Genomic DNA, 10,010 nt, shown 5'->3' on the forward strand with positions numbered 1-10,010 from the left:
AGAGCGCCTATGCGTGTGGCTGCGCGTGTCAGAGAGAGCACCTACCTGTGTGGCTGCGCGTGCGAAGGAGAGCGCGTATGGGTGTGTCGGGGAGGCAGTTGGTGCGCGAGGGCAGGAGTCTGTTTGCGTAAAAGCAAGTGTGTGTGAGGGCGAGCGTGTTTGCGATGGAGAGCGCTGGTGTGCCAGAGGGCAGGCGTCTGCGTCCCCATGCTGTGGAGCGCGGAGCACACGCGCTCCCCGGCTGGGGTTGGTGTCGGTGTTTGCCGGGGCAGGTCTGGACTCTTCCCCGCTCCGAGTCCGGAGTGGAGACGCCAGCGTTTCACTTGGCGCTGCCTGCTCAGTCACCCAGCGCGAGAAACGCTGGCAAAGCGTAAATCAAATATTTCAAAGGGAGGGGGGGGGGGAAAAATATGGGGGGGGGGGGGGGGGGTTTCCCCCAATACTAATAACATCCAGCACCACTGAGGTGGAAACAACGCTGAAAAACTGATTTTCCCGCACTTCTGATCCCTGTTTACTTTAAACACGTCGTTTGTTTTGAACCGTGATAAATAGACTAGCTTTCGTTTTTTGCTTCTGGCTGATTTTGCGGAGACTCTCACCTTTGGATACTCTCGGGCTTTCTGACGTCTGAGTTGCAAACATTAGGTCAGTCTTGCACACAAAATTCTTACTAAAGCTGGATCGTATATCTAAGGGTAAAATTTGCCCCATAAAAGAAAATGTTCATATCCAAAACAATACTTTATTCCTCAGCTTGGTGTCATTCACTTTTTTCCTTCTCTTGCCAACTTTTCCAAAAATTTTAAAGTCCAAGTGTACAGTTCAACTGTAATCTACTTAATTATGCTGTTTTAAGAACACATGATAGCCTGGTGTGACATATGGTAACCCTTAATAAGAAGCTGTCTGCAATTCGCACTGGCTTTTGCTTTGGGAGCCACTGGGGAGAAGGGAAAGCCAGAACTATGTGGGGGTGGAGTTTGAACAGAAAATCCACTAGGTATCTATTTTCATTTTAACAGGTTCAGATTGTGCTTTCCTACCAGATGACAAATAAACTGATTTTTATGCAACCAAAGATACCAAAGGAAGCGGCACATCTATGATGGGCATAATTAAAGAAATTGTGGAACAGCAGCCAGCAGGTGAAAAACCTTTCTGAGATTGACCAATAAACATACATCAAGTAAATAAGATTTTGCTGTCCTCATCTTAGGAAACCAGCATGTAAAATTCCTTTAGGAATTATTTTTACTTACTCTTCAAATTACAGTAGCTACTCTGTGCTGAGAGCCTCACAAGCACGTGGAATTATGCATCCCCAGGTCCAAAAAGCTTACAGCCCTCCTGCGAGTTCTCAGTAAATAAGTCCAAACTGAACATATTTTTGGTAATTTGCTTCACAAGCAGTTATCTTTTCCTTACTAAACTGAAAGGAAACTTAACACATCATAAGGGATTCTAAGCTAAGTAATGACCTACCACCCTTTCGGTGTTCAAACCCTGCGGCTACAACGGAAAAACTGACAGGCGTAGAAAATCCTCACACCCCGAAAAATAACTCCAGATCTTTCACTCTCCTTTGCCCCTCATTTATTTTTTGTGATGTTCTAATGGAAAACCTTTTGAACCAGAGCCACAAAACGCATAACTGTCATCTCTTCCTGTATTTCACAACTCAATGTCTTGTTGACTTCTCTTACAGTCCCTGCATTTGAGGAGGCTGAACATTATTCTATTAAGGAGAAAGGGTTGTAGCAATTTATGCTGGCACCTTTCATGATATCCTGACTTCAGCTTCGTGGCCAATGAAAGAAAATCGCTTCGCTGCAAAACTTAGAGATTCCTTATTACGGTTCAGCTCAAAGCTTGAATCCAAACCTGTGAAACATGAGAGCCCGTTTTTGGCTGTAACAGAAATACCTAAACACAAAGTGCTTTGACTGCTTCACAGCCTTTTGAATGTCTTCCATGCTGGCCTCTGCAGCTGCTATTTGGCTACTTGAAGCCCTTCAGGGAATGTGTCCCAAATGCTCACGCACCATTTCTTGCCCGCTACTTAACCCATTTGGCCCATTAGGGTCAGGGAAAAAACAGAGATGTATTGTTTTAGAGAATAATTTAGAAATTGATGTTTACCCTCTGGCAGGAATTATCATATCCTTTTGGCTTTTTATTACTTACATTCACACGCCGCTCATAACAGAAATCCCCCGTCCAAGGATGGTCATGAGGACCCTGATGGTGCAGTTCAATCTGATAGCTTTGCATCATTCCTGCAGTGCAAAACGACTGTAAATCTCTCTTACCCATTTAACGGGCAATTACTGCACTTCAGCCAAGCCTCACCCTGTTCCCAGTTTAGGGCAGAGAAGACGGGGACCTGGCCAGGGCTGACTTATGCCCAGCAATTTCTGGCTAGTGGTCATGGTCAGCCAGGCATAAGTTAGCATAGTGCCAAAGCCGAGTTGCTTTATGCCAGGGATTATCTCAGTCTCTGTCTAGCCACAGGATTCAGGGAGCAGAAAGACTGTATGGTAGGTCAGCCCCAGCCCTCATACTTTTGGGCTGATTGATTAGTATTCACTTGCACTGGAGTCTATGACCCTACAGAGCTTTGAACTCTGCCTTTGATGATACAGATCTCACTCAAACAAAAGGTTTCTTTTACTATGAAGTCTGATGTAAAGACTATGAAGTCTCTGTAAAACAGCAGAGACTAGGATTGCTAATGCTGTGATAGTTCTCTGTTGGTTCTACAAGTAACATGGTAGGGTCTTTTGGTTTTACTAGGGCCCCTATCCTAATGTAGAGGGGTTAGGGAGGCTGACACTCGAGTGTACAAAATGTGGGAAGGAGGATGGTGTGGTTTTTAGTCCCCTTACAGTTCTGGGTGTACAAAAGGAAAACAAAACCTGTAATCACTCCCAGCACCACCACATCTGCTTATTACTGGAGCAATGATCTACTGGCTGATGTTCACTATGCTGAATTTTTCTTTGTCTTATGCTCTGCAGAATTCTGGGTCTGAATTCCGAATTCTCTGTCACTGTTCTGATGACCATTTTAATGACGAAATGAACAGATGTACTCACAGAAGAGCTGCTTCTTTGAGTTAGTTCCCCTTTTTATATTTAACTGTTATGGGGAACCAACGTTGAGCAGTTAGAGTGAGGGACTTTGAGACACTACATTTTTTAGATGAAGTTTTAAGGTGATTGCTGGCATACCCTGCAAGTCCAGTGTTCTGTGCACTTTAGTTTACCAATGTCTAACTTGGATAATCCGTTGTTACGAACAGTCTTCAGACAGCTGGAACTCTAGACTACTTCTTTATCTGATAACCCCTAAAATATGCTGTCTTCATCACCAGATAAATTACAGACAATAAAGTGTCAGCTTCTTTGCTGTGTTTATCACCATTTGGGAATCTTATGATGATAACTTGTTTATGTATCCACTGGCGTACCATTCAAGATCGTTGTCGTCAAAACAGCGAGGATTTTTTTATGAAGTTCTTTGTGCCATAGAAATAATGAGCTAGGGGTTTTTTTGGTATATGGTATGATTTCATGTCTGTACACAAAACGTCATTCAAGATTTTCAAAAATCAAAAAAGACAGCAAAATTTATAAACTACTTTTCATAAGAAATTGCATGATTTTCCAAGCTACCCCAGAGGAACTCATTAAAAGATCACATGGATGATTACAAATATTGAAGGTAAAATAAAAAGTTTCTTTTGGGGCAGGGGGTGGTGTGATCAAAACCACAATAATTAGGAGAATGTTGATTTACATGGAAAGGCAATATGATAGAATAAAAGGAGACAGGACCTATAGAGTTAAAAGGCTATACATCTAATTTCTATGCTATTTTCATCACTGAGGTCTGTTTGCAGACAGGAGGAGATAATCAAGACAAATAGTATGGCTTTATTTTTAAAAGGGGTGGATAATTTCATGGGAGCTTACAACATTGGTAACTGGGCAAGCTAAGATAATAAGGCTAATCAAATCTTATGCTTCACAGCTCTAGTTCCCCGCGGGGTCAGGAAAAATCTTTCCACTATATACAGCACTATACAATTAGCGAGGTTATTATTGGGGAGCAGAGGTACAGCCTTCTAAAGCAACAAGCTTTTACCATTATCAGAGAACAGAGCTGTACTTAGCCAGAGAGAGAAAAGAGCATTATTTTCTTACGCCACTTCTGCTCCTCTTCCCTGTCAGTTTTAGAATTACAACACTTGGGTTTGTTAAAAAAAAAATATTTCCCCTGAACATGATTACCTAAGTGCATTACTGTCTAAAATCTGTCAAAAACTCTCACACCTGTGACTGGTAGCCCAGTTCAAAATAGCCGTCACTGACTGGACACAGGAATGGTATTGATTAAGCTGTTGCAGGTTGCAAGTGCAAGTTGCCCTCTGGTTAGGTCAGTAATGTTACAGAATTTCCTTCTCAGTAGTGGTTTAGGCAGAAAGGCATAGTCCCAAATGATGATCAGCTCTTAGCTAGGAGCTGAAATGACATGTGTTTGGAATATTTAGTTTTGGAAGTACTGTTCATTTTCTTTAATTGCCTGAACATATTGTTGTAGGTGTTCTGTGTGTATACTTGAATTTTATTTTCCATCAGTGTGTGCATCAGAGAAATTATATTAGCTGCAATTGAAAATATTTATCTATTTTTTCTGCAAAATTTATGTTCTGTATATGAATGTGATACTCTTTATGAGTTGGGGTTTTTTTCTTACGAGGCGGAGGAAGCACAATAGCAGCAGAACAACATCCTTTGAAAACCTATATTACAAAAAGAACTCTCTTTCTATGAGCTATACCTCAGACACAATGCGTAGGCATTTCCTTGACCCCTATCTCAAATATATTATTTTAAATGTACTAATTATTTTCGGGTGACCTTTTCACCTGTGCACAGCCTATGTGCATTCTCAACTCTTAGCCCACATACTGTTCAGAGCGGGAAAAAAAACAAAACACAACCTCACTTCCATCTTGAAATTTGGGTTAAATGACAAAAAAATCTAAAAACATGAGAGGAGCTTACATAAAGATAATTTCAAGCTTTCTTCACAGGTGCAAGAGTGCTAACCTTTCTTATATAAAGAATATTCAACCCCTTTCTTTCGCTAGACTGCATGGCCATGAGCTGTTCAATGAAGTTGAATTAAAAATAAAATTTTTGTTTACTCCTCAGGTCTCAGTAACAAATTCAGTAAAGGATCTATTGTCTACAGTATCCTCCTGAATGCAGAGTTAGGCACAAAACATCCATAGAGCTGAACAATGAAAATGTGGGTCGGTTGCTGAATAGGGTAGGTGATTTAGTGACAACAGACACCGCCATGTTAGGTACTCTGTTAGGTACTCAATGCCTCCTTTGCCTCATTCTTCACCAACAAGGTCTCCCAGGCCTCTGTGCAAGGAGAAGGAGAAGTACGAGCAGCAGATTAAAATAATGACAGGGATTACTTGCGAGAACTCAGCTCATACAAGTCCATGGGACCAGATGGGCTGCATCTGAGAGAGCTGAGAGGGCTGGCTGATGTCCTTACAACAAGGCTGCTCTCTACCAGCTTTGAAAAGTCATAGAGATCAAAGGAGGTCCCTGACAACTGAAGAAAGGCAAATATTGCACCCATCTTCAGAAAAGGACAACAGGATGATTTGGGAAACTACAGGAGGGACAGCCTCGCTTAGGTTCCTGGGAAAATCCTGGAGCAAGTCCTCTTGGAACAGATTTCTAGGCATATGAAGAAGGTGACTGGATAAAGTCAGCATGGATTTACAAAGAGTAAATCATGGCTTACCAACCTGAATGTGTTTCTATGGTAATATGACTGGATTTGTGGATGAGGGGAGAGCCGTGGATGTCAAGACTTTAGCAAGGCTTAAAAAGCTTAATAGACTACAGCAAGGTTTTTGACACTGACTCTCACAATGTGCTTTTACCAAGGTTCACATGTTTCAGTCTGGATGAGTGGACAACCGGATGCATCGGATGGTCAGGCCCAGAGGGCAGTGGTTAATGGACCATGCTCTACCCAGAGGCCAGTAGCAAGAGTAACAAGTGGAGTACCACAGGGGTCTGTCCTGGAACCTGTCCGGTTTAACATCCATAACAATGACCTGGAGGAGGTGACAGAGTGATGGTTGCTCAAGAGATTTGCAGATGAGACCAGGTTGGGGGTACATTTAACATGCTGGTGGGGAGGCTGCCATCCAGAAAGACCTTGACATGCTGGAGGAATGGGCTGACAGAAACCTCATGAAATTCAGCAAGGACAAATGCCGAGTCCTGCACCAGAGATGGACTAACCCCTTGCATTGATCCAGGCTGGGGGTAAATGTGTCTGCCTGGTTGGGCAGCAGCTGTTCTGAAAAGGCCCAGGATATGTTGGTAGACAGTGAGCTGAACATGAGCCAGGGGAGTCCTCTGGCAGCAAAGATCAACAGCAACCCAGGCTCTATTAATACAGGAGGAAAGTCAGTATATTATTGCCCCCCGGTACTTGGCACTTGTTGGACCACATTGAAATACTGCCTCCAGTTATGGGACCACCAGTACAAGAAAGACATTGAATAAACTGAAGCAAGTTCAGCAGAGGGCCACCAAGATGGTTGGGGGCTGGAGCACTTGGCCAGTGAGGAGAGGCTGAGGGAACTGGGCTTGCTCACTCTGGAGCAGAGATGGCTTTGAGGGGGACATAACAGCAGCCTGGCAATGCCTATGAGGAGGTTATCGGGAAGATGGAGCCAGGCTCCTCAGTGGCACATGACTGAAGGATGAGAAACAAAAGACATAAATGGAATAAAGAGAAATTCAGGCTGTAGATAAAGAAAACCTTTTTCATCATGAGGAAGCAGTGGAAGAGTTTGCCAAGAGAAGTTGTACAGCTACCATTTTCGGAGGTTTTCAAGACTCAGCTGGGTAAAGCCCTGAGCAATGTGGTGTGCTCTCATAGCTGTCCTTTCTTGGATCTTGAGGTTGGACTAGAGACCTCCTGGAGTCCCTTCCTACCTGAATTACTCAATGTTTCAATGACTCAATGAGTTCACAATTTGTATACAAAACCTGGGGAAAAGGAACTATGTCTACAGGGAGAGAAGACAGTTCTGGTATACATGGATTATCCAGTGAAATGATAAAGTATACTGGGAGCATGGACCAGAATCCAGGCTACAACGGCCCAGCTGTGCTGTAATAAGTTGGCTGTAGTTCCACAGTCTCCCTTGTTTGCTCTCCTTTTGGCCTCAGCAACCTTGCACTCTTGGCTGCACAGCTTTAGGAGGAAGGCTTGAATGTTTTGAAGTCTTTTTTGGCCACCAGCAAATTTCTTAGTTTTTTCCCTTTCCATAGCCTCCTTCCCAGAGAAGGAGGTCCCCAGAGTGAAAAAGAACCCATAGCAAAATTCTGAAAATAATGCTTGCCAGATCTCTGGACAAGGTACTCGTATCTGAAAATAAATTATTGAAAGAAAATGCAGAAATTCCCCTATTTCACTATCCTGTCTTCAGTCCAGACACACAGAGATGAAATTCCAGAAAAATAAAATACAGACACTCTCATCTTCCCTAAGGTTTCCTTTACATTTTTAAAATTATGTCATTTACTCCCACTTCAAAATTCTTTTACACTACGTGATGGCTGTGAAGGGACACTAGTTTAAACAAAAATCAAGTTCCAAGAAGTCTTTGTCACATTCAATAAAATCAGAGTACCAATGCAGAGAATATTAATTAAAAACTTCAAATAAACTCAAAGGAATCAAATGACTTGTGAACCTAAGCATATCAGAAAAGCCATGGCTCAGTGGCCTACATGAGTAGACTCAGCTTGTTTCCTAACAGTGTTCTCCACCTTACAAAAAGTGTTGCCAGAGAGACTCTGCATCCTCTTGCGTCAAGGCTGTCCTGGTTTCGGCTGGGATAGAGTTAATTTTCTTCCTAGGAGCCGGTACAGTGCTGTGTTTTGGATTTAGTATGAGAATAATGTTGATAACACACTGATGTTTTTGTTGTTGCTAAGTAGTGCTTACACTAGTCAAAGACTTTTCAGCTTCTCATGCCCTGCCAGCGAGAAGCTGGGAGGGGGCACAGCCAGGACAGCTGACCCAAACTGGCCAGAGGGATATTCCATACCATGTGACGTCATGCTCAGTACATAAACTGGGGGGGGGGGGCCGGGGGGCAGCGACCGCTGCTCGGGGACTGGCTGGGCATCGGTCGGCGGGTGGTGAGCAATTGCATTGTGCATCACTTATTTTGTATATTCTTTTATCATCATTATTATTATTTTCCCTTCCTTTTCTGTCCTATTAAACTGTCTTTATCTCAACCATGAATTTTACTTTTTTTTCCCGATTCTCTCCCCCATCCCACTGGTGGGGGGGGAGTGAGCGAACGGCTGTGTGATGTTTAGCTGCTTGCCAGGTTAAACCACGACAAAGGCAAAATTAATAGTTAGCTAAGGTCAGGAAGAACCATCCTTTGCAACAGAAAAATGAGCAGTATTAGCAGCTGCGGACTGCGAGGCCCTCTTCCCTAAGCTGCTGTTGTAGCTCTGGCTACAAAAGACAGCTCCTTTCCCGAACTCTTTGGCTGCAAATCTTTTCAAGACAAAATACATTGCCATTCCTGTCTCCAGCTCAATGGGATGCCAGCAAAAAATTGTGCCTCCAGTGAAAATCTAGTAGAAGGTAATCATTGTCAGTAGCAAGCATTGCTGCCTGTTCCCTGCTATCTGCCATGGCAAATTCATTTAAAGAAACCCACAAGTCAGTCTGGCAAATATGACAGCAGCATCAGAGGACACTTTTCTGCCTGAATGAGGAAATAAAGAAGAAATAGTGAAGACAAAATATGAGGTGATTTAAAAAGGTGCATGGATTGGAAAGGGGAACAAAGGAAAAAATAAATGCTGATTAGGTATTTTACTTTTTAGAAAGGACTTATTTTACTTACAACTACATTTAGGGAGTAAATTCTTATTTTAGACAAATATAATATCATGTGAAGAGTAGTTAAGGAATTATTCCACCAATATTGATCTTACATAACTTCTGGTTCCTTTTCCTCTTTAATTTTCAAATGCTTTTTAGACTGTAATATGTAATTTTAAGATTTGAGCCTGTTTGTCCTAAAAGTATTTGAAAGAAATCCAATTATGGCCACTAGAGCAGACCAGGCTTTAAAAAAAAAAAAATTGACTGTAGGCACATGTAACACAATGTCTCCTTTTAAAGTCTAATTACTTATACTGCATGGTCTAAACAGACCCAAAAACTGTACTTTTTGTTCCTGCAGTTAATTTCTTTCACAAAATTGCTTATCATTTGAGAAAGTTACCTTGTAGGACTAATGGTATCCTTCTGTTCTGAGTTTTATGTCCAGTCAAAACACCATTTTTGCTGTGGCGTGCATTTTGGAAAGCCAGGGAAAATTGGGCCTTCTGAACCTATTTGTGCAATTTCTTCTCGGGCAAGTGGATGGTTACAAAACAGATGTATGGAGCTGTACAATACAAATCTGCCTGTGGGAGCTACAGACAAGCTCTCATTTCCTTTGCCTCAGACAAATTTCTGGCAGAGGAGGCAACTGAGAACAAAGCTGACTAAATGTGGGGCAGCACCTGCCAAAGGGGAGGTACAGACTAGTTACTTCATGTTTCTCACAGGACAAAGGCTGTTGGCAGGGCTGAATTTCTGGTTATTGGTTAAACTCTCTCGTGCAAGATACTGTTTCTGTACATTACCTAGGAAATGTGTCAGAATTTCCACCATTATCAGTCTTTGAGAACCTTCAGGGTAACACAGGTATGGTTCATCCTGCCTTGAGACAGGGACAGGGACAGGGACTGTTTGACTTTTAGGGTCCTTTGCATTCCTAGTTTTCTGTCATTTATAGAGAATAATTTATAAACCAAATGGAAATTACATTTATCCGGTGTTTCACATTGCACTGGATTATTAAAATATCATCTATG

Source organism: Aptenodytes forsteri, unplaced genomic scaffold (assembly GCF_000699145.1).
Source record: "Aptenodytes forsteri isolate BGI_AS27 unplaced genomic scaffold, ASM69914v1 Scaffold164, whole genome shotgun sequence".
Taxonomy (NCBI): Eukaryota; Metazoa; Chordata; class Aves; order Sphenisciformes; family Spheniscidae; genus Aptenodytes; species Aptenodytes forsteri.